Source organism: Zalophus californianus, chromosome 8, assembly GCF_009762305.2.
Source record: "Zalophus californianus isolate mZalCal1 chromosome 8, mZalCal1.pri.v2, whole genome shotgun sequence".
NCBI classification, from domain to species: Eukaryota; Metazoa; Chordata; class Mammalia; order Carnivora; family Otariidae; genus Zalophus; species Zalophus californianus.
Genome location: NC_045602.1, coordinates 93,128,795 through 93,156,448, shown reverse-complemented (window position 1 = coordinate 93,156,448; position 27,654 = coordinate 93,128,795).

Below are 27,654 nucleotides of genomic sequence, written 5' to 3'. Positions count from 1 at the left end.
AGGGAAGCTGGGTGGCTCAGTTGGTTAAACATGTGACTCTTGGTTTCAGCTTAGGCCATGCTCTCAGGGTTGTGTGATGGAGCCCTGCATTGGGCTCTGTGCTCAGTGGGGAATCTCCTTGAGTTTCTCTCCCTCTCTTCTGCCCCTCTCCCCCTCCCACCCTTCTCCCCCAAAATAAATAAATAAAATCTAAAAAAAGAAAATAGGAGATTAAAAGCTAGGCGTGAAGAAATCGTAGGTCAAATACATGGCTAATTCTTCCTATCTTTCACTCACAGTTAATGCTTCCCTTTCCTGCTTCCACTCTTGTTTCTTCTTTCCTCTGTTTTCCTCTGTCTTCCACTTATTTTCTCAAGTTTGTACTCCCTACTTATTGATTTGCTGGTGTCCTGTTGGACCTTTTCTATAGTTACTGTCTTTTATTTTAGAATTATTTACAATCCCTTAATTTTTTATTTTCAGGATTTTAAAATTTGAGGATTAGCATAGATACAGTTAAGTACATATGGCACACCAGTCTTAATCATACAGCTTGATGAATTTTTATGAATATATATAGATCCATGTAATTGCCACCAATGTGGAGAATCCACAAGGTTCTCCCATGCTCCTTCCTACTCTAATCCCATGTTCACCTAGAATTAACCACCATCTGGACTTCCATCTCCACAAGGTAGTCTGCTTCTTCAGCTTCACAGAAATGGAATCGTACTGTTAGTCCTCTTGTGTCTGGCTTTTTCTGCTCAAGATTACGTCTGTGAGATACCATGTACATTTTATGGGTACCAGTGGTTTGTCCTTTTTTATTGTGTGCCATATTATAATGTATAAATAAACCACAATTTATTTATCCATTCTCTTGTTGATGGGACACTCGTATTGTCAAAATAACATTTTAGGTAAACTTTATTATCCACAAATAATGTCCTATAATTAGAATAGAAATCTTCACACAGTATTATTAAAAAAAAAAAAAAAAAGGCTAGATTCTCCCATCATTTTCCAGAGCTAACTAACTCAGCAAATTTGGTCCATCCTTTGTAGTTAGTGGTCACAGAATTTGACCTAAGTATTTATATTCTCACTTGTGAGATAAAGATCTTTTTTTTTTTTTTTTAATTCTGGTGAGTTTGAGATACTGAGGCTTAAATATCCTTTCCTCAAAGTTCCACAGATAACCAGGGAGAAGCTGTGGTCAGCAAAGATAGAGGAGATTGTCAAAAGCTGGTTGAATGCCTTTAAACATTTATTTATTACATTTCAGGAAACACTCTTGTCACATATAGAGTTTAAGGTGGCATGAAATATTTGCAATGAAGGGGTCTGTGTACATTTGAAGACCGTAAGCAATTCACGATCATTTCCCATGATCACTTGAGACAGATAGAAAGGAGGCCAAAAGTTTGACAGCCTGAAAAACAGGTTCTCTGAAGGCAGGGATGGGCAGATGCTGCCTCATTTTCTTTGGAAGCCATTTGTCACTGTTAAACACACACAGTGGCCTCTCTCTTAGCTCTGTTCAAACAAGAGTATAGTTTGCATCCTGACATTTCCCTGAAAATGGCAAGTTTCACTTATCACCGGGGTAGTTTTCAAGCTTTGTGTTCATTATCGTAAAGGGGAGTTGAGGTGTTTTTTTTTTTTTAATTTAAATTCAGTTAGCCAGAAGTTGAGTTTTTTAAGAACGATTTTGTTGAACAATATTATTTCCTCATGAAAACCCATAATTTGACATTTTAAACATATATACCTTCATATCCTCTTGTTGTCTCAATAAAACTTGGTAACAATTTCTTTTTGTATTATACACTAATTGAACTCAACTTCACTATTTAAATAATTACACTATATTCATATATATGATTGTGGGTCACTGATTCCTAAACTATTATTATTAATGCATATCTATTCTAAAAGAAGCTAATAATTTAAGTATATGAGTCAAAGGTGAAAGTAAGATTGTTTTATTAAATAATGGTCTAAAACTCAGCTTTGAATAGAAATTACTGTGTAACCATTACAGAATTGTAGACAACAGAATTGTCGTCTGGGAATAAAACAAGTTGCTTTTCACATGAGCTAGGAAAGTATAAAATAGAGACTTTTGTCGTAGATGAATGTTAAGGATTTTGTTAATATATAATTATGTGTGTATATGTCATCCAGGCTCTCTTCCCTTAGAATGACTTCTAAAGCTATCAAAGATTTGTAAAATTAAAATGTTATTTTTTATTATAAAGAAAATGCAACCAGATTGTAGAAACAGCAGAAAATATACACAGTTCCAAAACAGAAAAAAATTCCAAAGGAATGCATATAAAAATAGTTAACAGCAATCACTGTATCTGAATCTTAGCATTCAAGAGGTCAACTTCTTGGTCATCAATGATACCTAAGCAATATTTTAGTTCAGGAGTTGGCAAACTGTGGCCCACGTGCTGAATCTAGCCAGGTGTTGGTTTTGTAAATACGGCTTGAATAAGGGGTTTACAGACTATGGCTGCTGTGGCACTACATGGCAGAGTGTATAGTTGTGACAGAGATAATATAGATTGCAAGGCCTAAAATATTTGCTATCTGGCCTTTTATAGAAAACATTTCTTGACCCCAGCCTAGTTCATCAAGTAAAGTTTAGGTTATTTGGGAAGCATTCTTGAACATTTTATGATATACCCAGTCCTTACTTCAAGGAAATTATAGTCTAATTGGGAAAGACAAGACATGGACATTAATATAATTTGAAGTAAAAAAAAAGAAAGTGACTGGTGTCATAGATGGTATGAATTGCTTTAGGATTTCAGTGGGGGCACCATGGAGAGGGTGAAGTTTGAGTTCCATTTGATGGATGGGTAGGATGTGACTATGCCAAAATCTGTAGGATATTCCCATTCAAAGAACAGTGTTAAGAAAGTCTCAGACATTGGGGAGCAGCATGCAAGTGTGATGACCAGCAGACTGAGCAACTGGGTTCATGTGAAGGATTATAAAAGAGTGGTGGGGTGATACATTTGGAATGACAAGGCTGAGGGATTTGAATGCAGTCTGAGAATGACTATTTTTTGTGGTTGGCTTCAAGGGGTTTGGAGGAAAATGTGGTCATTATTGTGGTTTGTGGTATATCCACAAATTCTTTGACATTCCCTTCAAAAGATGGAGCTGAATTTCTCTCTCTGCTTGTGGACTATTTGGACTTGGTGAGTGACTTCTAAATAGAGGAAGGTGGGAATGATGGTGTATGAGTTCCAAAATTAGGGCACAAAACGCACTGTGGATTCCTTCCTGTTCTCTCTTGGATTGCTTGCTCTGGAGGAAGTAAGGTGTCCCATCTTGAGGATACTCAAGCAGCTCTATGGAGAGTCCCTTGTTTTGAAATCCCAAGTCTTCCTGCTAACAGTCAGCAAGGAACTGAGGTCTCTTAACAATGGTCATGACAAGGAGCCATTCTGAATGCAGATCATCTAGTCCCATTTAAGTCTTCAGATGATGGTGGCTGCAGGGGACAGCTTGACAGCAACCACATGAGAGACCCTGATCCAGAACCACCCAGTTAAGCTGTTCTTGGATTCCTGACTCTCAGAAACTCTGTGACATAATAATTAACGTTTGTTGTTCTAAGGCACTAAGTTTTGGGCAATTTCTTATGCAGCAATAGATAATAAATATGGCTCTCATCTTTATAGTGTTGCATTGGACATAATAGTTTTCATTTACACATCCATCCATCCATACATACATACATTCACTGACTGCATTCATTGGAGGGTGCTTCCTATAATGCACTGTAGGGAAATCTTGGTTGCTTGGCTTCATAGATATAGCAGTGGGTAGGATGGACCTTACTGAAGAGAGATGAGATGGGCAGGTAGTCCCATAGTAGTCTAGATGGAAGGTAATTGTAAGAAACACTATTGGCTTTCTAATACAGTATCCTACAATTCCTACGTCTTTCTACTGAAGGGTGTTCTCAGGTGACAGGAGCATGCTCAGCCTGAGTGTGGGGCAAATTAAAAGTGGCAGAGAGTTAATATCCAAGGAGAAACTCTCAACCAGTTGGAGGAAGGAGTTGGTTAATAAATTCCCCAGCTTCTCACTTGCGAATGGATGTGCTCTGAGGTGTGCTCTTCATTTTCTCTCAGAGAGTTCTGGTGGGTTGAGTGCCAGTTGTCCATAGCAGCTACCTGTTCATCCCCACACTCTTTTTTTGTTTTTAAGTTTTATTTATTTATTTGAGAAAGAAAGAGACGACCTGAGTGGGGGACAAGAGAGGGAGAAGCAGACTCCCAGCTGAGCAAGGAGCCCAATGTGGGGCTTGATCCCAAAGCCCTGAGATCACAACCTGACCTGAAGGCAGATGTTTAACTGATTGAGCCACCCAGGCACCCCTCATCCTCACACTCTTTATTGATTGACTGTCTTCTTTCTCTTGTCCTTCTCAAACATTGCTTCCTGGGATCACTTCCCAAGTTAATAACTTGCACCCAAATCCTGGTGCCAGGTTCTGTTTTTGGTGGAATCCAAAATGGTTGAGTAATGAAGGTCTGAACTAGACTGGTGTCTTGGAGAATGTGAGAGATGTTATAAGGAAAGAGAAGCAACAGGGCTTCGCAGCTCTTGCTATGAGGAATCTGTTTTAGTGACTTTCAAGATAAGGGCATCTTTTAACTGCTCTAGAGATCTAGGCTTATAATCTGAGGTCTTGAGGGGTAATGTGACTAGTCCAGGGTCTGGCAGTGAATTTGTGGCAAGTGTAAATCTGGCAACTGGGTTCCTGGGATGGTTTTCCATGCTCCACATTGTAGAATTCATATCTACAGGGCCCTCCCGAGTTGCAGATGGAAAACTAATACAAGGAGGCTGAGAAGCCCAAGGACCTACAGCTCATACATAGATCAAGAACTCAACTGGGCAGATGAGTGGAGTCCAAAGTTGTCATTGCTCTTTTTGAGAATTTAAATATGCATTTATTTACATGTTTAAAGAAAAGTGATTCAAAACTTTTAGGATTTGTTCCTTCAAATATCTTGATTTTAGGATTCAAAAGTAGAAGTGATGTATGTGGATGAAAACACTGCATTCATATGAGAATAAGTTCCAAAATAGAAAACACATTTATTCATTTATTAACTTACTTATTAAATATTATTTTTAAAAAAGATTTATTTATTTATTTGAGAGAGAGAGCACATGCGTGGTGGGGGAGGGGCAGAGGGAGAGGGAGAGAATGTTAAAGTAGATTCCATGCTGACTGCATGGAACTGGACATGGAGTTCAAGCTCATGACCCAGAGATCAGGACCTGAGCTGAAACCAGAGTCATATGCTCAACTGACTCCACCACCCAGGTGACCCTATTAAGTATTATGATGAGGCACTATGCTGGGGATCCAACTAAGAAATGATTCTGTTTTTCCCAAACTCAGGAAGAGAGACTTACAATGTGAGAAATGTTAAAATAGAGGTGCCAACAAAGTAACACCTCTAGTCAGGAAGTACTAAAAACATGAACACACACACACATACACCCTATTTTTCCTCCTTCAACAAATTTAGGCTGTGGATTATCCACTATACGTTTTATCTTTAAAATATAGTCTTTCTGTCATAATTTTTTTTCAATATTGATAAGAAGAAAATTTCTTGGTGATTAATTAGGGCTTGACTCTTAAAGCTTTTGAAGAAAAAACAATGAGTGGTTGTGTGTAAAGTGTAAAGATCTCCTTATAAAAAGGTAGTTGGCAAGATCTGAGAGACCTGGGGATGCTCCACTGGCCTAAACTATCCCATCACTTGCTCCACAAGGTGCATGGACATCTAACCTTAGAGGTTAGATGTCCAATTCCATGGAGTCTGGAGGGTATGGGGTATCCCAGATCTCCTCTTAAGTGCATCTACTATTGCATATAGCTGTAAGCCTCATTGCCCACTCCTTGACAAAGATTAGGTAACAACTTAATTCAGGAAAGGCTTTTAGGGGGCACTGAATGAAGAATGGGCCCTGGCAGAGGTAGCAAGGGAGGTTGAAAAGCTCACAGGGCACTGGAAAGTGATGCCAGGGGTCATAAGAGCCCAAACTCACCTACTTTATCCAGATCTGGCTGGCTTTGATTGGCTGCATCAAGGAGTCAAGGCAGATGATTTGCTTTTAATCAGGTGTAGTATAATCCATCTTTCAGCTGATTGATTTTGTTGTAGAAAACCAGTTCTCCTTGGAACAAACAATCATATAATTTGTATGGAACCAGAGAAGACCCTGAATAGCCAAAGGAATGTTGAAAAAGAAAACCAAAGCTGGAGGCATCACAATTCTGGACCTCAAGCTGTATTACAAAGCTGTAATCATCAAGATAGTATGGTACTGGCACGAAAACAGACAGATCAATGGAATAGAATAGAGAACCCAGAAATGGACCCTCAACCCTATGGTCAACTAATCTTCAACAAAGCAGCAAAGAATGTCTAATAGAAAAAAGAAGGTGTCTTTCAGAAATAGTGTTGGGAAAGTTGGACAGCCACATGCAGAAGAAGGAAACTGGACTACTTTCTCATACCATACACAAAAATAAACTCAAAATGGATGAAAGACCTAATTGTGAGACAGGAATCCATCAAAATCCTAGAGGAGAATACAGGCAGCAACCTCTTTGAGTTGGGCTACAGCAACTTCTTGCTAGACACATCTCCAAAGGCAAAGGAAACAAAACCAAAATTAACTATTGAGACTTCATCAAGATAAAACGCTTCTGCATGGCAAAGGAAATTGTCAACAAAACTAAAAGGCAACTTACAGAATGGGAGAAGATATTTGCAAATGACTTATCAGATAAAAGGCTGGTATTCAAAATCTATAAAGAATTTATTAAACTCAACACCCAATAAACAAAAAATCCAATCAAGAAATGGGCAGAAGACATGAACAGACATTCTTCAAAGAAGAATGGCCAAGAGACACATGAAAAATACTCCATGCCACTTGCCATTGGGGAAATACAAATCAAAACCACAATGAGATACCACCTCACACTGGTCAGAATGGCTAAAATTAACAAGTCAGGAAACAACAGATGTTGTCAAGGATGTGGAGAAAGGGAAACCCTCTTAACTGTTGGTGGGAATGCAAGCTGGTGCAGCCACTCTGGAAATACTATGGATGTTCCTCAAAAAGTTAAAAATAGAGCTACCCTATGACCCAGTACTTGCACTATTAGGTATTTATCCAAGGGATACAAACATAGTGATTTGAAGGGGCACATGCACCCCAATGTTTATAGCAGCAATGTCCACAATAGCCAAAATATAGAAAGAGCCCAGATGTGCATTGGCAGATGGATAAAGAAGATGTGATATATATATAATATCACTCAGCCACCAAAAAGAATGAAATCTTGACATTTGCAACATGGATGGAACTAGAGGGTATTATGCTAAATGAAATAAGTCAGTCAGAGAAAGACAAATAACATATGATTTCACTCATATGTGCAATTTAAGAAACAAAACAGATGAACAAAGGGAAAGGGAAGGAAAAATAAAATAAGAAGAAAACAGAGAGGTAGGAAAACCATAAGAGACTCTTAACTCTAGGAAACAAACTGAGGGTTGCTGGAGGGGAGGTGATGTAGGTGGATGGGGTAAGTGGGTGATGGACATTAAGAAGGGCACTTGGAGTAATGAACACTGGGTGTTGTAGGCAACTGATGAGTCACTGAATCCTACCTCTAAAACTAGTAATATAGTATATGTTAATGAAATTGAATTTAAATAAAAAATTAAAAAAATAAATATATACAGAGCAACCTAAGAAGTTTTGGATTTATTACTTATGTTCCTTATTTGGGAAATAAAATATATTTTTTGCTTACTTTAAAAAATATTAATAAAAAATATTAATTAAAAAAATCAAGAAACCCAGCTCTCCTAAGACCTAACAGCAGTGTACTGTTTTGGGTGGCATGTACATTCATTGACTGTTCAAATGGTCATCTCTGGGCAACAAGAACAAACATTCCATGCCCAAGGTTACTTCTCACTACATCTGGGGGGCTAATGATTTATCAACAAAGCATTATTTCTCTATAATTAATTTCTGTGCATCCTTATAGAATGATTTCAGCCAGAACATGGGTACATTTTATATATGTATATATGGTTTATTTATATTTAAAGACTTTATTTTTTAAAAGCAGTTTTAGGTTCACAACAAAATTGAGCAGAAGGTACAGAGATTTCCCATATGTCCTCTATCCCACACATGCACAGCCTCCCGCACCAGCAACCCACACTAAAATGGTACAGTTGTTACAACTGATGAACCAACATTAACACATCATTATCACCCAGACACCATAGTTTACATTAGGTTTCACTCCTGGTGTTGTCCATCTATAGGTCTGGACAAATGTATAACGACACATGTCCACCATTATAGTATCATATAGCATAATTTTGCTGCCCCAGGAATCCCTTATTCTCCATCTATTCACCCCTCTCTCCTCGCCATCCCCTGGCAACCACTGATCTTTTTACTGTCTTCATACTTTTGCCTTTTCCAGAATGTCATATAGTTGAAATCATGCAGTATGTCACCTTTTCAGACTTGCTTCTTCCATGTAGTAATGTACATTCAATATCCTCCATGCCTTTTCATGGCTTGATAGTTCAATATTTTTGGTGCTTAATAATATTCCATGGTCTGGATGGACTGCAGATTATTTATCTGTTCACCTACTCAAGGATATTGTAGTTCTTTCCAAGTTTTGGCAATTATGAATAAAGATGCTATAAGCAAGAATGGGTGTTTTTATATTGCTTTTTAGAGTTATGTACCAATTGTCAAAGTTGATTTCCACTTATGGTGATACTAGTTTTCTACCTTTAAAATATATTTATTTAACTTAAAAAAAGTAGAATTTAAAGGCATATTTTAACTACTAGAAGCTAAATTGTAAAGATGGTAAACAAATGATTGAAATTTGATGCAATAGGGAAAAATTAATTTTGAGACCTGTTCTACTAGAAAAGAAAGAAAAATTAACTTTGAAACAGCATTTTGTCTGAGCTGAACTGAGTACCATGGGATTTTTAACACTGAATGCCTTTAACTATATTTGGGTTTTGTTTTGTGAGGAGGAAGTTATAGAAAATGAAATGCACCAAACCCTGGAACCAGCCTGGCATGTGGCTTAAAGGGAGAGTTTTGGAGTCAAGCAAAGCTAGGTTTGAATTCTGGTTTCTCCACCTGCTAATATGAGATCTTGTCACTCAGATCTCAGTGTTGTCATCTCTCATATGGCTTACCAGTACCTTTCTCAAATGTTTCTTGTGAGAAATAAATGAAGAAACATCTGTAAATACTTAGCACATACTAGGTACTCAATAATTGGTGACTGCAAGTACTGTCTCTCATTTGACATTTGTGACAGGCCTCAGCTTTGGGGACATCTGGATGCATGTGTTCTACAACACAGGCTTTTGCTCCTGACTTTGTGCACAATTATCTTGGAGCATAATAGAGGCCTGCAGGTGTTCTAGGTCTGTGTCTAGGCCATGCTTAGCCAGAGGACTGCTGTGTGTTGCACACTTTTTGTCCTTTTACTTAAAAAAAATTTTTATTTATTTATTTGAGAGAGAGCACAAGCAGGGAGAGTGAGAGAGGGAGAAGCAGTCTCCCCACTGAGTAGGGACCCAGGATCATAACCTGAGCCAAAGGCAGATGCTTAAGTTACTGAGCCACCCAGGCATTCCTGTGCTTTTACTTTTAATGTCTTGGTTTTTTTAAATGTATTTTCTTCATTTGATATAATAAATGGGTACCACCGGAGAGAGGAAGGTGTTAGGGGGAAGTTGGGATGCTATAGGATGTTCTGATCCAGCTCTCCACAGAACAGCTCCTCTTTCTGCACCATTACCTATGCAGAGCAGGTGCATGAATGGACAACTCTTCTGTTTGTCCTGTTGTCTATTTTCCCTAGACATTTTAAAGAAGTGCAGAATTAGAACCACACTGAAACAGAGAATTTTTTCACCTGTCTGTTATGCAAATCTTTTCATTTGGACACAATTTCTCTGGATATCCTTTGTCAGAGAAAGTGTTGACCATGCGGGAAGCTTGTGTCCAGGTTTGCTCTTGGAAGGGCAGGTGATTTGGCAACCACTGATTACATTATCTTTTTAAAATTTTTTCATTGTTTGTGCAAAACACCCAGTGCTCCATGCAGAACATGCTCTCTTTAATACCCAACACCAGGCTAACCCATCCTCCCACCCCCTTCCCCTCTAGAAACCTCAGGTTGTTTTTCAGAGTCCATCATCTCTCATGGTTCATCTCCCCCTCTGATTTCCCCCCCTTCATTCTTCCCCTCCTGCTATCTTCTTTTTTTATTTATTCTTAACATATATTGTATTATTTGTTTCAGAGGTACAGATCTGTGATTCAACCGTCTTGCACAATTCACAGTGCTCACCATAATACATACCCTCCCCAATGTCTATCACCCAGCCACCCCAACCCTCCCACCGCCCCCCACTCCAGCAACCTTGAGTTTGTTTCCTGAGTTTAAGAATTACTCATATCAGTGAGGTCATATGAAACATGTCTTTCTCTTATTGACTTATTTCGCTCAGCATAACACCCTCCAGTTCCATCCACGTCGTTGCAAATGGCAAGATCTCATTCTTTTTGATGGCTGCATAATATTCCATTGTGTGTGTATATATACACATGTGTGTATATATATATATGTATATATATATATATGTATGTATATATAACATCTTCTTTATCCATTCGTCTGTTGATGGACATTGTGGCTCTTTCCACAGTTTGGCTATTGTGGACATTGCTGCTATAAACATCGGGGTGCACATACCCCTTCAGATCCCTACATTTGTTTCTTTGGGGTAAATACCCAGTAGTGCAATTGCTGGGTCATAGGGTAGCTCTATTTTCAACTGTTTGAGGAACCTCCATACTGTTTTCCAGAGTGGCTGCACCAGCTTGCATTCCCACCAACAGTGTAGGAGGGTTCCCCTTTCTCCGCATCCCCGCCAACATCTGTCGTTTCCTGAGTTGTTAATTTTAGCCATTCTGACTGGTGTGAGGTGGTTTCTCATTGAGGTTTCAATTTGGATTTCCCTGATGCCGAGAGATGTTGAGTAATTTTTCATGTGTCTGTTGGCCGTTTGGGTGTCTTCTTTGGAAAAATGTCTGTTCATGTCTTCTCCCCATTTCTTGATTGGATCATTTGTTCTTTGGGTGTTGAGTTTGATAAGTTCTTTATAGATTTTGGATACTAGCCCTTCATCTGCTATGTCATTTACAAATATCTTCTCCCATTCTGTCAGTTGTCTTTTGGTTTTGTGGACTGTTTCTTTTGCTGTGCAAAAGCTTTTTATCTTGATGAAGTCCCAAGAGTTCATTTTTGCACTTGCTTCCCTTGCCTTTGGCGATGTTTCTAGGAAGAAGTTGCTGTGGCTGAGGTTGAAGAGGTTGCTGCCAGTGCTCTCTAGGATTTGGATGGACTCCTGTCTCACACTGACGTCTTTCAACCATTTGGAGTCTATTTTTGTGTGTGGTGTAAGGAAATGGTCCAGTTTCATTCTGCATGTGGCTGTCCAGTTCTCCCAATACCATTTGTTGAAGAGACTGTCTTTTTTCCATTGGACATTCTTTCCTGCTTTGTAGAAGGTTAGTTGACCATAGAGTTGAAGGTCCATTTCTGAGCTCTCTATTCTCTTCCACTGATCTATGTGTCTGTTTTTGTGCCAGTACCATACTGTCTTGATGATTATAGCTTTGTAATAGAACTTGAAGTCCGGAATTGTGATGCCACCAGCTTTGCTTTTCTATTTCAACATTCCTCTGGCTATTCGAGGTCTTTTCTGGTTCCATACAAATTTAGTTTATTTGTTCCATTTCTTTGAAAAAGGTGGATGGTATTTTGATGGGGGTTGCATTGAATGTGTAGATTGCTCTAGGTAGCACTGACATCTTCACAATATTTGTTCTTCCAATCCATGAGCATGGAACGTTTTTCCATTTCTTTGTGTCTTCCTCAGTTTCTTTCATGAGTATTTTAGAGTTTTGTGAGTACAGATTCTTTGGCTCTTTCGTTCAATTTATTCCTAGGAATCTTATGGTTTTGGGTGCAATTGTAAATGGGATCAACTCCTTGATTTGTCTCTCTTCTGTCTTGTTGTTTGTGTATAGGAATGCCACTGATTTCTGTGCATTGATTTTATATCCTGCCATTTTACTGAATTCCTGTATGAGTTCTAGCAGTTTTGGGGTGGAGTCTTTTGGGTTTTCCACATACAGTATCATATCATCTGCAAAGAGTGAGAGTTTGACTTCTTCTTTGCCAATTCGGATGCCTTTTATTTCTTTTTGTTTTCTGATTGCTGTGGCTAGGACTTCTAATACTATGTTGAATAGCAGTGGTGATAGTGGACATCCCTGCCACATTCCTGGACGTTAGGGGAAAGGCTCTCAGCTTTTCCCCATTGAGAATGTTATTCGCTGTAGGTTTTTCATAGATGGCTTTTATGATATTGAGGTATATACCCTCTATCCCTATACTCCGAAGAGTTTTGATCAAGAAAGGATGCTGTACTTTGTCATATGCTTTTTCTGCATCTATTGAGAGGATCATATGGTTGTTGTTCTTTCTTTTTTTAATGTATTGTATCACATTGATTGATTTGCAGTTGTTGAACCAAACTTGCAGCCCACATATAAATCCCACTTGGTCGTGGTGAATAATCCTTTTAATGTACTGTTGGATCTTATTGGCTAGTATTTTGGTGAGAATTTTTGCATCCATGTTCATCAAGGGTATTGGTCTGTAATTCTCCTTTTTGATGGGGTCTTTGTCTGGTTTTTGGATCAAGTTAATGGTGGCCTCATAAAACGAGTTTGGAAGTTTTCTTTCTATTTCTATTTTTTGGAACACTTTCAGAAGAATTGGTATTAATTCTTCTTTAAATGTTTGGTAGAATTCCCCTGGGAAGCTATCTGGGCTTGGACTCTTGTTTTTTGGGAGATTTTTGATGACTGCTTCAATTTCCTCAGTGGTTTTAGGTCTGTTCAGGTTTTCTCTTTCTTCCTGGTTCAGTTTTGGTAGTTGATACATCTCTAGGAATGCATCCATTTTTTCCAGATTATCTAATTTGCTGGTATATAGTTGCTCATAATATGTTCTTATAATTGTTTGTATTTCTTTGGTGTTGGTTGTGATCTCTCCTCTTTCATTCATGATTTTGTTTATTTGGGTCATTTCTCTTTTTCTTTTTGATATGTCTGGCCAGGGGTTTATCAATTATTAGTCATATTAATAGTGTCATATTCCATGGACACTAGAGAAGAATGTGTATTCTGTTGCTTTGGGATGGAATGTTCTGAATATATCTGTGAAGTCCATTTGGTCCAGTGTGTCATTTAAAGTCTTTACTTCCTTGATTTTTTGCTTAGATGATCTGTCCATTTCAGTGAGGGATGTGTTAAAGTCCTACATTATTATTGTATTGTTGTCGATGTGTTTCTTTGCTTTTGTTATTAATTGGCTTATATAATTGGCTGCTCCCATGTTAGGGGCATAGACACTTATAATTGTTAGATCTTATTTTTGGATAAACCCTTTAAGTAGGATATAGTGTTCTTCCTCATCTCTTATTACAATCTTTGGTTTAAAATCTAATTTGTCTAATATAAGGATTGACACTGCAGCTTTCTTTTGGTGTCCATTAGCATGGTAAATAGTTTTCCACCCCCCCACTTTCAATGTGGGGGTGTCTCTGGGTCTAAAATTAGTCTCTTGCAGAGAGCATATCAATGGGTCTTGTTTTTTAATCCAATCTGATAGCCTGTGTCTTTTGATTGGGGCATTTAGCCCATTTACATTCAGGGTAACTATTGAAAGATAGGAATTTAGTGACATTGTATTGCCTGTAAGGTGACTGTTACTGTCTATTGTCTGTGTTCCTTTCTGGTCTATGTTACTTTTAGGCTCTCTCTTTGCTTAGAGAACCCCTTTCAATATTTCTTTTAGGGCTGGTTTCGTGTTTACAAATTCCTTAACTTTTGTTTGTCCTGGAAGTTTTTTCTCTCTCCTTCAATTTTCAATGACAGCCTAGCTGGATATAGTATTCTTGGCTGCATATTTTTCTCGTTTAGGGCTCTGAAGATATCATGCCAGTCCTTTCTGGCCTGCCAGGTCTCTGTGGATAGGTCTGTTGCCAATCTAATATTTCTACCATTGTAGGTTACAAGTCTCTTATCCCAAGCTGCTTTCAGGATTTTCTCTTTGTCTCTGAACTTTTAAGTTTTACTATTAGATGTTGGGGTGTTGACCTAATTTTATTCATTTTGCGGGGGGTTCTCTTTGTCTTCTGGATTTTGATGCCTGTTTCTTTCCCCAAGTTAGGGAAGTTACCTGCTATGATTTCCTCCAATAAACCTTCTGCCTCCCTCTCTCTTTCTTCTTCTTCTGGGATCCCAATTATTTTAATATTGTTTTGTCTTATGGTATCACTTATCTCTTGAATTCTGCCTTTGTGATCCTGTAGTTGTTTATCTCTCTTTTTCTCAGCTTCTTTATTTTCTATCATTTGGTCTTCTATGTCACTAATTCTCTCTTCTGCTTCATTTATCCCAGCAGTTAGAGCCTCCATTTTTTATTGCGGCTCATTAATAGCCTTTTTTATTTCGACTTGGTTAGATATTAGTTCTTTTATTTGTCCATAAAGGGTTTCTCTAATATCTCCCATGCTTTTTCCAAGCCCAGCTAGTATCTTTAAAATCGTCATTCTGAACTCTAGTTCTGAGATCTTACTAATGTCTGTATTGATTAGGTCCCTGGCAGTCGGTACTGCCTCTTTTTCTTTTTGTTGAGCCAATTTTTTCTGTCTTGTAATTTTGTCTAGAGGAGAATAGATGAATGAGACAACAAAATGCTAACAGGGTAACAATGATCCCAGAAAAATATACCCTAAACAAATCAGAAGAGACCTGAAACTAGGGGAAAAGAAAGGGAAAGAAAGAAAATTAAAAAAAAGAAAAAGATAAAAAAATAATAGAATATGATCAAATATGATCAGGCTCGTGTATAGATCAGTGCCACACACTAGATTTTGGACACATTTTGGTCTGTTAGAAGAAAGTGCCTCCCAAAATTTTAAAGAAAGGAAAACATATATATGTATAAGAATAAGGGTAAATATGATGAAGGGATGGAATATGAATGTAAAGATGGAAATTATAAATATTTTATAAAAGGAATTGTTAAGATAAGATGGTGGTTGAAAAAAGAAAGAAGAGGTTTTAGAAAAAAAAAACGGAGAGAATGCGATCAGGCAGAGGACTAGAACAAAGCCATACACTAGAGATTTAGGGTATATTTTGGTTCTTAGAAGAAACTGTATCCCAACATTTTAAAGAGAGAACTACATATATATATATATACCAAAAATAAGGTTAACTACTATGAAGGGATAGACTATGACTCTAAAAATAAAAAATAAAAAGATTAAAAAAAAGGGATTGATAAGATATTGGTTGCAAAAGGGAAAAGGAAAAATTCAACAACAACAAAAAAGAAAATTTAAAACATTAACTTTGAAAGACTAAAGAAATATGGGAAAAAAGCCATGAATTCTATGTGCTGTATTCCCCTAGTGCTGGCATTCTGCCATTCTCATTGATCAGTAAACTTGGTCTTGGCTGGATGTTCTTGCTGATCTTCTGTGGGAGGGGTCTGTTGCCGTGCTTCTCAGATGTCTTTGCCAGAAGTGGAATTGCCCTGCCCTCGCAAGGGCCAGGCTAAGTGTTCTGCTCAGGTTTGCTCTCAGGAGCTTTTGTTCCCTGCAAGCTTTCCATACAGCTTTGGAGGATGAGAGTGAAAATGGCGGCCTCCCAATCTCTGCCCCAGAGGAGCCGAGAACTCGGGGCCCCACTCCTCAGTGTGTCCCCAGAGAAAAGCAGGCAGTCACTCCCGTCTCCCCGGTCTCCGGCTGCACTCCGTGCTCACCAGTCTGTGACCGAGCGTTTCTATCTCTGGCACCCGACCCCGTGTGGAGTCTCCAAACCCAGCAGATTCCTGCTGTGTGCTCCTGCACTGCTTCTCCCAGCGGAGGAAGGGGAGTCTCCCCTGATCTGCTGCTTGTTGGGTCCATGCTGGAAGAGCAATGGCCTGACTGTCCTGCGGATCATGGTTTATGGCAACCCCGAGCTGCGAGCCCATTCCTCGACTCTGTCTCTGCAGCCAGCTTCCCCACTTTGATACCCAGGAGATCTGCCACACTCAGTCACCCCTGCTCTTTCTGTGACCCCAAGGGTTCTGAGACCACACTGTCCCAGCGAGGGTTCCACCCCCCGCTTAGTCAATGAAGGGACGTCCCTCAGCGGAGCTGACTTCTAACATTTCCGATTTTGTGCTCCACTGCTCTCTCACTTGCCAGTATTGGGTGATGGAAGCCCCCTTCCCTACCCTCTATCTTCCTGAATATCACCTAAGATTCACTTCTCTGCACGTCCTACCTTCCAGAAAGTGGTTGCTTTTCTGTTCAGAGTTGCTGCTATTCTTTTCTTCAATCTCCTGTTGAGTTTGTAGGTGTTCAGAATGGTTTGATTCATATCTAGCTGAATTCTTGGGACCAGAGGGAATTTAGGTCTCCTACTCCTCTGCCATCTAGCTCCTCCCCCACAGTAACTCTTGAAAGAGGACATCACTTTCCAGGTTTATTCCCCCGACTTTCCAACTAAAGGGAAAAATGAAGGGGGGGGGAATTGGAGGGAGAGGTGAACCACGAGAGACTATGGACTCTGAGAAAGAAACAGGGTTTTAGAGGAGGTGGGGAGGAGGGATTGGTTAGCCATGATGGGTATTAAGAAGGGCATGTACTGCATGGAGCACTGGGTGTTATACGAAAACAATGGATCATGGATCACCACATCAAAAACTAATGATGTATTGTATGGTGACTAACATAACATAATAAAATTTTTAAAAAAGCAAAAAAGAAAAAATAATAAGCATCTTACTTCAAATGCACTACATAAATATACTATAAAATATATTTTTTAAAGATTTTATTTATTTGTCAGAGAGAGAGCACAAGTAGGGGAGTGGCGGAGGGAGAAGCAGACTCTCTGCTGAGCAAGGAGCCCGATGTAGGACTCGATCCCAGGAGTGGGATCATGACCTGAGCTGAAGGCAGATGCTTAACCAACTGAGCCACCCAGCCGTCCTATAAAAATAATTTTTTTGACACTACAGTTTCCCGCAAAGACACACACTCATCAATTTACCAACACCACAGTCTCTAGTCAAAGAACATCACATGGGTTGAATTTGAGCTGTGTGCCTATTTGGTTAGCCCAAAAAGTTTTGTTTCATACATATGGGCTGAGTGAGAAATGAAGTGTCAGCATCTTCAACAAGTGTCAGATGTCTTGGACACATGTACAATTCACAGGCCCTTTGAAGGACTTTCATGTTCAGCCTTAATTTTGCTGTGTGTTTTTCTGCCCAATGCATTTAAGTATGATCTGTGTGTGAGATAACCATGAACTCCCCCAAAGTTGAAAAATTAGTGAAGAAAATGTTTGGAAAAAAGGAAAGGGAATGAGAGTAATGTATTTTTACTTTGTATTTTGTGTATAAACTCAATTTGTTATTTTCCCATTGTTGTTTATTACTTATGTAATGTTGTTTTGTTGTTCAAGTGATATATTTTTCTGTTTGGATTGGGATGGAATATATTATATTTTCCCATTAATAAAGAAAAAATTTAAAAGTTAATGGCTTTTCACTTATGGACATGTTTTTGAGAATAAGTTTCAGTTGTTAAGCAAGGGGTAGTCGTATGCTATCAACTTCTGTGCAGATTTATACTGTAGAGTAGATGATCGAGGAACTTGTTTGTGTGTTGACTGTATGGGGGTATGTCATGCATATTTATCTTGTCTAGTCTTCTCAGCATCCCTTTGGGGGCAGGCACATCAATTCATTATGCAGGGAAGTTATGATGGCTTTCTACTCTGTCATTGTAGCTTACATGGACTACCTTTCCCAGAACTCCCTCCCGTGCGTGGTTCTAGTTTTTGGTTTTGTGAGTCTGGAAACCTGAAGGGAAGTTGCAACCCTTGAGTGATGCACAGCCTGCAGGCTCACCTGGTGGGTGTGGGCTCCCATTCATTTCCTCCTCCAGCTTTTCCAAATCCTGGGCTACGTGGTGAAGGACCACTTTCTTCTGAAGATCACCTGTGTCATCAAGATCGGAGATGGTGAGAAGGGATGTGGGCTTTAGTCTGACTTTGAGGGTTCGTGCTTCATGTTCAGCTTTTCTTCCAGATACTCCATCCCGTTAATCTTAGTAAATTCAGACCCACCACCAGATGCACAAGCAATGGCCGTTCTAGACTTTTCCATTTGCTCTCGCATTGCACAAGATCCAGTCCCTGTAATAAATCCCTCGTTCCATGTCCCTCATGGGGCTTAAGATCCAGAACTTATCAGACTCAGAAGGTGTTTCTTACCCTTGGCAGTACAGCTCCTTAGGGAACTTGCGAGAAGTGAATAAAATTTATTCAACTCCTATCCTGTGCCAGGCCGTGGGCTCAGTGCTGTTAATGCATTTAATATTTACAACAGGTATTATTACCATTTTATAGGTGAGGCAGCTCAATTTTTCTTAGGGCTAGTTCTACAAATATATATATGTATATATATATATATATATATATATATATATATATATATATATATATTTAATTTTATTTTTTTTTTGCCTTGGGGCAAGTTGATCTCCAAAGTTTATTTTTTATGGAGAATCTGTCATTGTAAAAATATTACTCTGGAGACAAGTTTTCTGAGAGCAGTAAATACCAGAAGCCAAGCCAAAAACTTCAACACCCTGTTGAGATTGGGGAAAAGGCAACATTGACTTATTTCATTTAAATTTGTGACCTGGAGAAAAATCAACAGGGATGGTTTTCTTCTTGTTCTAAGGGCTGTGGTTGCAAATTCTTTGCATGTCCATTTATTTCACTAAAGCAAATGGTTGCCCAAAGTGCTTGGAGACATGGGTTATAAGATTCTACAGCTGTAAATTCATTTCCCAGAATTCAGAAAAGTGTGGTGCTCAAAACATCACTTCCATGAAAATTTAGTTTACTCAGGTTGTGTGTTTGAATATTAATCATAGTCTGTCATGAATCAGGCTGGTTGGTTGACCAGCTGGCTCACCGTTTCTTTGTGTTCCATCTTCCTCATGTCTTTGGCTTCTTACTCCAAGGCTGGCATTCAAATGCCAGGTCCTGAGCATGTTTTGAAAGAATACATTTGAATGCAATTACTAAGCCTTCTTTAGAAGTCCAGCAGCCCTGTCCATTATAATAATTGATAGTCCAGAAACTTGTTAGAGAGAAAGGAATTTAATCAAAGCTAAAAGTAATTTATAGGGTAAGTCCGACATACACATACTTTCTCTAAGCCTTGGTTTGATTGGTTTTCATTTTTGGGATGTGTATTTGACGTTTGAAACAATTTTGGTCAATAATGCTTTCATTCAAGGCCGAGAGTTCTTTGACCTGTGTATAGAAAATGAGGGAGAGAGCCAAGAGAAATTTGGTGCCAGTGGTGACTGCTGAACTCTTAGGATCATTAAAATATACTGCTAACTGCATGCAATAAGCACATTAGACTCAGGTTTCTCCTTTGGAATAGTATTGGCCAGTTTCCCAGGAGAGAAAGTTCTTTGCTCTTCCCAAGGATTCTATCTCCCATTGAACAGACTGTTGTCTGGTTTTTAGTGGCTGTCGCAGATGCTGTGGGTGCTCTGTCCTTACCTCTCCTGCACGTATCTCTGATAACCTTAGGTACCCGTGTCTTCTTACTGGAAACTCTGTGATTCTTCCTGAGGTTTTCCTAGAGTTAAGAGCATGTAGGCCTGGACACATGCAAGCTATAAATTCTGGGGAGTTAGTGCATCAGGAAGTAGCTCTTGGACAATGATGGATGGGACCTTGTGGGAAAATACACAGCTGCCTCTCATAATGGACAACCATGAGGTGTGTTTTCTACAGTCTTCCAGAGTTTTCAGTGAGGTTGAGGCCCAGTGGACCACAGAAGAGACTTTTTCATTTACACACTTCTTTACCTTCCCTTCCCTGACTCATTTCTCCACTCTCTTAACTGTTTCTTGTGCTTATTTCCCAAATAATTGATGCATGTAAATCTTTGCTCAGGATCTACTTTGGGGGAGCCTAAATCAAGACTGTGAACTTTATGTCTGGTTCTGCCAGGGCTGCCTTTGAGGGCTCAGCCTGAGGAGTGAGCTGTCCTGTGCTAAGCAGATGAGTAGATGATTAGTGGTGGGCCCATCTGCAGAAGAGCCAGCCAGGGCAGTTGGGGGAGCTGAGTCCCAAGGACAGCTTCTGGAAAGGCAAGGTTGTGATGGGAGAGGAGTGTTGGGTGCTGGTCAGCGTGGGGATGGATGGGGAGGAATGACATCTAACGACTGGGAGCAGAGGTGTAAAGAGGCACACAGGACACTTACAAGAAGTTTCTTCTTTCTCTGAATACTTGATGAGGTGCTTCATCCCCTTCTGTCTCTTACCTACCATGTTGTAGCTGACCACTCAAGTGGCTAGCCCCACCTTTACAAAGCCCCAGATGGATCTTTACAACACTCTTCAACAGTAATTAACAAGGTTATCTGCAACCAGATGCTCTATGGGTACCTCAAACTCAGCCTGTCCTGAACCAAATTCATTCTTTTCTCTCCGGTATCCAATGCCACACTCAGAATGCAGCTGCCTCCCTCCTACCAGCATCCCTGCCCATTTTGCTCTGGCCCAGGACTTTTTGGTGCTTCTATGATAGAAAGGATTTATTTCTGCCTTGTAATATGATTAACTGAAATTCTTATTGAAATCCATGGTCTTTGAAAACAAAGATGTTTTGTTTTCCTTTTTTAAGTGTTACCTGCAGTGCTGTACAAGCACATTGACCCCAAAGAGCTCTTGAGCAACATTTTTCTGAGTTAATTTCACAACCCTTTCATTATTCCTTGTAAAGTCTGTCCAAACAACAAAGGAGCATGACTTGTCCTCAGTCCCAGTGACTGCTTGCAGGCTGGTGACCACAACAATCTGTGGAGCTTCTCTGAGCCCAGGTGTTTTTACAGGGCTGTGCTGAGACGTGGTGAGATGACCTGTGCTAATGTGTGGGAGGGGCTGAGGACTGTACCTGGAGCTCAACCAGGCTCAAAACCACGTTGATGGATGACACGTACTGAGATGTCCCGAGGCACCATGTCCAAGGATAAGCACATTACAAGCTTTATATAATCCTCACAACAACCTTATGGGGTTTGTGTTATTTTTCTCATTTTATAGGTAACAAAACCAGGATAGGGATCTGAGATTTCTAGTCTCACACCAGAACCCAGTCTCTATAGAACCACCACATGATACTGAGGACTGAGTATTTATTGGTTATTGTTATGTTCATTCATAGAGATTGCAAGAAATGCGGTATTCAACAGAAAAAAGAAATACCAGAAAATGCTTCATCAAAGGAGCCTTAGGTGTTGAATCTGACATTTGTCATTACCACTTACTAATTGTGAGGTCTAGGGCAAAGTAATCTTCAAAAAAATTCAGTTTCCTTTTTTAAAATTTTTTTTAAAGATTTTATTTATTTGAAAGAGAGAGAATGAGAGAGAGCATGAGAGGGAAGAGGGTCAGAGGGAGAAGAAGACTCCCTGCTGAGCAGGGAGCCTGATGTGGGACTCGATCCCGGGACTCCAGGATCATGACTTGAGCCGAAAGCAGTCACTTAACCAACTGAACCACCCAGGCGCCCAAAAATTCAGTTTCCTTACCTGTCAAGTAGGGATAATAGTGATACTTTTACCTCACTGGGTAGAGAGAATGAAAACAGATAATATAGATAAAGGACTCAGCCTGGTGCGTGGCTCATGGTGACTTTTTTGATGAGTGGAAGCTAATGTCACTGTTATTACTACCATCTCTTCATCACTGCACAAGAGGCTGAATGACCTCAGATGAAGAACAGCCACTTTGTGCTTATGCGGATAGGCAGTGCACATAAACTGTTGGTAATTTTTTCACTTGAGGGAGGGGAAAGGTTAGTTCATGAAATTTTATTCCAGTTTCCTCTGAAAAACAACAAGCAAGAAAATGTCCCTTCTTAAGACACAAAGAAATGGAAAAACATTCCATACTCATGGATTGGAACAACAAATATTGTTAAAATATCTATGCTGCCCAAAGCAATCTACACATTCAATGCAATCCCTATCAAAATGCCATCAGCATTTTTCACAGAGCTGGAACAAACAATACTGAAATTTGTATGGAACCAGAAAAGCCCCTGAATAGCCAGAGGAATGTTGAAAAAGAAAACCAAAGCTGGTAGTATCACAATTCTGGACTTCAAGCTGTATTACAAAGCTATAGTCATCAAAACAGTATGGTACTGGCACAAAAAACACACACATAGATCAGTGGAACAGAATAGAGAACCCAGAAATTGACCCTCAACTGTATGGCCAACTAATTTTAAACAAAGCAGGAAAGAATATCCAATGGAAAAAAGATCTCTTCAATAAATGGTGGTAGAAAAATTGGACAGTCACGTGCAGAAGGAAACTGGACTACTTTGTTACACCATATATAAAAATAAACTCAAAATGGATGAAAGACTTAACTGTGAGACAGGAATCCATCAAAATCCTAGAGGAGAACACAGGCAGCAACCTCTTTGACCTCAGCCGCAGCAACTTCTTGCTAGACATGTCTCCAAGGGCAAGGGAAACAAATGCAAAAATGAACTATTGGGATTTCATCAGGATGAAAATTTTTGCAGAGCAAAGGAAATAGTTAACAAAACTAAAAGGCAACCTATGGAATGGGAGAAGATATTTGCAAATAACTTATCAGATAAAAGACTGGTATCAAAAATCTATAAAGAACTTATCAAACTCAACACCCAAAAAGCAAATAATCCAATCAAGAAATGGGCAGAAAACATGAACAGACATTTCTCCAAAGGACATATAAATGGCCAAGAGACACATGAAAAGAATACGACATCAGGGAACTACAAATCAAAACCACAGTGAGATACCACCTCACACTGGTCAGAATGGCTAAAATTAATAAATCAGGAAACAACAGATGTTGTCAAAGATGTGGAGAAAGTGAAACCCTCTTAAACTGTTAGTGGGAATGCAAACTGGTGCAGCCACTCCGGAAAAGAATATGGAGGTTCCTCAGAAGGTTAAGAATAGAGCTACCCTACAACCAGCACTTGCACTCCTAGGTATTTATCCAAAAAGTGGTTCAAAGGGGCACATGCACCCCAATGTTTATAACAGCAATGTCCACAATAGCCAAAACATAGAAAGGGCCCAGATGTCCACTGACAGTTGAATGTATAAAGAAGAGGAGGTATCTATATACAATGGAACATTACTCAGCCACCAAAAAGAATGACATCTTGCCATTTGCAACCATATGGATGGAACTAGAGGACATTATGCTAAGTGAAATAAGTCAGAGAAAGGCAAATACCATATGATTTCACTCATATGTGGAATTTAAGAAACAAAACAGATGAACATAGGGAAAGGGAAGGAAAATGAAATAAGATGAAAACAGAGAGGGAGGTAAACCATAAGACACTCTTAACTGTAAGAAACAAACGGAGGGTTGCTGGAGGGGTGGTGTGGTGGGGGGATGGGGTAATTGGGTGATGCTCATTAAGGAGGGCACTTGATGTAATGAATACTGATTGTCACATGCAACTGATGAATCACTAAATTCTCCCTCTGAAACTAATAATATCCTATATGTTACCTAAATTGAATTTAAATTAAAAAAACCTTCTCCTTTTATTTTTTAATTTTTTCAAGTTTTAATTTGCATTCCAGTATAGTTAGCATGCAGTGTCATATTAGTTTCAGGTTTACAATATAGTGATTCAACAACTCCATACATCACCTGGTGCTCATCACAACAGGTGCACTGCTTAATCCTCATCAACTATTTCCCGAATTCCCCTACCACCTCCCCTCTGGTTACTAGCAGTTTGTTCTCTGTAGTTGAGTCTGTTTCTTGGTTTCTCTCTCTTTCCTTTGCTCAGAAAACCTCCCTCTTTAAAACTCTTCCTTCCTTCCTTCTTTCCTTCCTTCCTTCCTTCCTTCCTTCCTTCCTTCCTTCCTTCCTTCCTTCCTTCCTTCCTTCCCTCCTTCCTCTTTCCAGAGTAGTAGTTTGAACCTAACTGATTTCTGTATGCTTATTTTTATCTTCAGCCACTCTGCTCATTTAATTCTCATTTAGATCCAAAAATTTGCCACTTAATTTTGGATTTTCTAGATAATCATATCATGTGCAGAAAACAACAGTTTTCTTCTTCTTTGTCTTAGTTTTCTTATTTTTTTTTGTCTGTGTTGACAAATACTTCCAGTAGGATATTGAATGGTTAAGATGGTAGTAGTTGGCCTTATCCTTTTAATGCTTCATCATTAAACATGATGCTTATTAAGGAGTGCTAGAAAATATAAGTTGGCATGTTTTCTTCGATGACTAATTTGCTAAACATTCCTTTAAAATCAGAAATTGGTTTTGAATTTTTTCAAATCATTTTGATCTCTATTAAGATTATCATATAGATTTTCTAATATTGGTTTTTTTATAATTTTGAATTGATCTTGCATTCTTAATATAATAGTTATTTGGACATAACATTATAATTTAACACATTTTGTTAAGTTTGATTGGATAATATTAAATTAAGATTTTGCCCATATATTCACAAGAGAGAAGAGTCTATTACTCTATTTTCTGGAATTGTTCTCCCTCATTTGGATGTCATTATTTTAGCTAGTAAAATGGATTAACTTTTCATTTCTTTCTGTTCTACTGAACAATTCCTGTTCTATATGGTCTCTTTCTTTAATATTCTTACCCATAAATCTGTTTGGGACTGGTGTTTCTTTTTCTTTTCTTGTTTTTTTTTTTTTTTTCCTTTTAGGAATAAAGATTTGTCTGCCTTTGTAATTTCTTTCAAGGTTTAATATTTTCTTAGCTTTTTTTTTTACTTTTCCTTAAGCCAATTTTAATAATTAAAAAATTCTCCTCTATAATTCTATATTTCCTTTTTCATTCCTAAATTTGTTTTATCTTTATTCATTCCTTTCATCTACTACCTGTAGGTATATTTTGATCTTTTTCTAGCTTCCTGAGTTAAAAATTTAGATCATTTATTTTTTGTCTTTTTCATTTTTATTTTTTAAATTAAATTAAATTTAATTTAAATTCCATTAATTAACATATAGTGTATTATTAGTTTCAGAGGTAGGGTTCAATGATTCATCAGTTGTATTTAATACCCAGTACTCATTACATCATGTGCCCTCCTTAACGCCCATCAGTTACCCCATCCTCTTTTTTTTTTTAAGATTTTATTTATTTATTTGACAGACAGAGAGCACAGCAGGGGGAGCGGCAGAGCTCCCCGCTGAGCAGGGAGCCTAATGTAGGGCTCAATCCCAGGACCCTGGGATCATGACCTGAGCCAGAGGCAGATGCTTAACTGACTGAGTCACCCAGGTACCCCTACCCCATCCTCTTTTTCATTTTTAAAGATTTTATTTATTTATTTGACAGAGAAAGATGCAGTGAGAGAGGGAACACAAGCAGGGAGAGTGGGAGAAGGAGAAGCAGGCATCCCGCTGAGCAGGGAGCCCAGCTGGGGCTTGATCCCAGGACCCTGGGATCATGACCTGAGCCAAAGGCAGAAGCTTAATGACTGGGCCATGCAGGCGCCCCAACTTTTTCATTTTTAGATAAATGCAGGAATGTTGTAAGTTTTTCTCTGAGTATAACTTAGTCTTCATCTCACGCACTTAGATATAAAATGTTTCATGGTTTATTAATAAAGAGTGTATAATTTGTAATTGATAGTAGCTATTTGAATCAGTGTTTTAAAGTTTCAAGTGGTTCTTATTTTCATCTTTTTTCTACTCCTGACTCTAATTTTTGTACCAAAAAAAAAAAAAAAAAGAAACACCATATTGACTAGATGACTTCCTCAAATTTGTTGGTACTGATAAATGTTTAATGTTTGTTGCTGTTGTTGTTGTTGAACACATCAATAATTGAGGGCAGTAATTTCAAATCCTGTATAATAATAAGATTGTTTATATCTTGTTTTGGTCTTGTCAATTTTTGCTTTATGAATTTCGAGGCTACTTTATTAGGTACATTTAAGTTTAGAATTTTTATATCTTTTTGAAGATGTGGATATTTTATCATAATGCTCTGGCCTTCTCTATCCCTAATACTTTTTGTCTTTAAATCTATTTTTGTTTGCTTTTAACAGTTTGTCTAGCTTCCTTCTGATTAATATTTAACTGACATTTATTTTTCCAACCTTTCTTTTTTCATATTTCTTTTAGCCTTTAGTTTAAGTTGTATGTGTGGCTTGTCAGTAGTGTAGAGCTGGATTTTGTGTTTTGTTTTATTTTAATCTGACCAGCTCCACTTGCTTGGTGAGTTTCATCCATTCTTATATGTTGTGGTCATTGAAACATTTGAACTTGCTTATTCTCAACCTACATTTTTATTTGAGCTGATCCACTTTTTTTTAATCCTTCTTTTTTCTCCTTTATTGCCACTGATTAGATTGAGTAAAGTTTCATGATTTATTTTTCTTATTACATTTTTTCCCTCCTCTGTGGGCTTGGAGTTTGTGTATTTATGTAATTTGCATATTTCATTTCTGTTTTATATTATATATTTTATTATTATTTTAATGAATCTCTAATAATATTTAACCATATATAGAGAATATAACAATGTCTAAAGCCCAGCTCACATTTGGGGGAAATACAAATGGGTGGAGGAGAATGCAGAGTGTCCATGGGTCATAGAAACCTCAGACTAGAGTCCAAGCAGCAGGGACTTTCTGGTGTTTTCACAAGGTTTTAAGGAAAAGGAGGAGGAGCAGAAAGTAGATGAGACAAGCAAAAAGAGTAACTGAGGGAGGGTCACAGGAAAGCACAGGGTCTTAGAGTCATATATACTCACTTCTCATTGGGATTCAGTTTACTGACTTGCCAGTGAGTGTATGTGAATGTGTGTGTGACAGTATGTTCTTGTGAATGTGTATGTTTGTGAGTGTGTATATGTGTGTGTGCCTGAGTGTGTGTATATGCCTGAAAGTATGTGTGTGTCGTTGTGTGAGTGTATGTTTGTAAGTGTGTGTGCCTGAGTATTTGTATGTGCCTGAAAGTATGTGTTTGTGTGACAGTGTGTATGTGTTTGTGTGAGAGTGTGTGCCTGAACATATATTTGCATGTGAATGTGTATGTTTGTGAATCTGTATATGTGTGTATGTGCCTGAGAGTGTGTATGAGAGTGTGTATATGTGTTGGTATGAATATGTGTGTGAGTCTGTGTATGTGTGTGAATGTGTGCTTGTGTGTGCATGTGTCTGAGAGTGTGTGTGTGTGTGAGGGTGTGGATGTGTGTGAGTGTGTGCCTCAATGTATGTTTGCATGTGAATATGTATGTTTGTGAGTGTATGTATGCAAGTGTTTGAGTGTGTGCCCCAGTGTGTGTATGTGTCTG